Here is a 2430-nt window from a genome sequence, read left to right as displayed (position 1 = left end):
TATTTTTCAAACTTAGGTGAGTACTGGACTGCAGCTAAGCCCCCGAGTGAGAGGGTTGCTCTTCACTTGGTGGGATTTTTAGAAGCAGATTCAGCTCAATCTCGACTTGTAGTTGGCCAAGATGAACTTGCAGAAGGCCAAGGATGAAGCCGCTGGTATGAAACATTTGTCGACTGATTTGTTTCTGAACTGAGTGTTATTTCATTTCTCTGAACCAAGTGTTATTTCTTTCAGAAACAATGAGCCAGGCTCTGGCGAAGAAGGATCTGGACCTTGCAGCTGCGCAAAAGGCAGCAGAAGAGAAAACCGCACTCGCCGACCAGAAGCTTGCTTCAGTCGGTAAACTGGAGGAAGAGAACGCCAAGCTGAAGACTGCCCTGGATGAAGCCAACAAGGAGGCGACTCGTCTGAAGAAGGACAAGGTGACCTTGACCGACAAAGTAGAAGACATTGCCTGTAAAAGAGATGAGATGGAGAATTATCTGGGAGGACTTACCAAGAAGTTATTCGTTATGCTTGAAGGTGCTTTCTTTTGTCCAACTGACTTGTTGCTGTCGACTCGGCATATAGTTATTGACTCATCGTTGTATTGCGTGTGCAGAATTTTGCTAGAACTTCGAGGAAGAGACTGGGCGAATTGAGATAGGCTTGGATCCCATACTCTTTCCTGTTAAGGACAAAGCTGCTATGAACGTGCTCCGACTAGAATCTTGTGTCGCTGGTGTTGTCGACTACCTTGCTCGGTTGAAAGTTGCGGTGTCGCAAATCGACACAGCTTTCTGGCCAGGGGCGACACTCCAAAATGACCTCGAGTCTCTGATGGATCGACTCAATGAGGTCACTGGTCGAGTGCAGGAATGGAAGAAGTCTTCTGCTCGATGCGGTGCTGACGTGGCTCTGTCTCTGGTTCGTGTCCACTGCAAGGAAGCCAGAGAAGAGAAGCTGGCGGCGATCAAGGTTGCCAATACCAAAAGGCACGACTTCAAATCTTTCATGGAAACCTTCATCGCTGTTGCCACTCGGATTGCTGATGGAATCAACCTGGACGAGTTCGTCGATCCTGCTAGCTCTCCTCCTGCGGAGTGAACAAACTTTATGCCTCACCTTAAATTTGCCTCGAAATGCCGAGTGATTTTGTAACTGTTAAACTCCTTTGGGCCTGATGCCTGAGTACTTTAATCCGTGGTCCTGAACTTCGCGAGATTTATCTGACCTTAGTCTTTCTCTGAATATGCTTGTGTTTGCCATCGAGTGGAACTTGTTTCTTCACTCGGAGTAGTCTTTGTATTTGTGATGCAGCTCTGAGGGGAAGGTAGCAGTCGACGTCATCGTCCTTGCGGATCGGGATGGAGCGCACATTGTATTTATGGCATAGCCCTGAGGAGAGGGTCGCAGTCGACCTGCACCTCGTCGTCCTTGCGGATCGGGATAGAGCGTGTGGCCAAGTCCCCGAGCGAGAAGATCGGTCCTCACTCGGAACGTGTTTTATACTTAGGCGAGTACTGGACTGCTGCTAAGCCCCCGAGTGAGAGGCTTGCTCTTCACTTGGTAGGATTTTTCAAACTTAGGCGAGTGCGGGACTGCAGCTCAGCTCCCGAGTGAGAGGGTTGCTCTTCACTCGGTGGTATTTGTCAAACTTAGGCGAGTACTGGACTGCAACTAAGCCCCCGAGTGAGAGGGTTGCTCTTCACTCGGTGTGATTTTTCAAACTTAGGCGAGTACTGGACTACAGCTAAGCCCCCGAGTGAGAGGGTTGCTCTTCAGTCGGTGGGATTTTTCAAACATAGGCGAGTGCGGGACTGCAGCTAAGCCCCCGAGTGAGAGGGTTGCTCTTCACTCGGTGGGATTTTCAAACTTAGGCGAGTACTGGACTGCAGCTAAGCCCCCGAGTGAGAGGGTTGCTCTTCAATTGGTGGGATTTTTCAAACTTAGGCGAGTACTGGACTGCAACTAAGCCCCCGAGTGAGAGGGTTGCTCTTCACTCGGTGGGATTTTTCAAACTTAGGCGACGCGGGACTGCCGCTAAGCCCCCGAGTGAGAGGGTTGCTCTTCACTTGGTGTGATTTTTTAAACTTAGGCAAGTACTAGACTGCAGCTAAGCCCATGAGTGAGAGGCTTGCTCTTCACTCAGCAGGATTATTTTTAAACTTAGGCGAAACGGATTCGCAGCTAAGCCCTCGAGTGAGGGGCTTGCTCTTCACTCGGCAGGATTTTCTTTTTTGGAACTTAGGCGAAGCGGATTCGCAGCTAAGGCACCCACGGGGCGATTTAGAACACATAAAAGGGAACAACAATCATTTAGGAGACTGTAAAACTGTGTCTTTGATAATCAAACTAGGAGGTATTTCTTATTACATCTCAACAGTATGAATGCTTAAGTATAAAAGGGGCGGAGCAGCTCCGCATTCCAAGCGCGTGGCTTGTCTTTAT

This window comes from Triticum urartu, chromosome 7A (genome assembly GCF_056163025.1).
Source record: "Triticum urartu cultivar PI428250 chromosome 7A, HENAU_Tu73, whole genome shotgun sequence".
NCBI classification, from domain to species: Eukaryota; Viridiplantae; Streptophyta; class Magnoliopsida; order Poales; family Poaceae; genus Triticum; species Triticum urartu.
The sequence above is the reverse complement of the archived record's forward strand: the minus strand, read 5'-3'. Positions refer to the sequence as shown.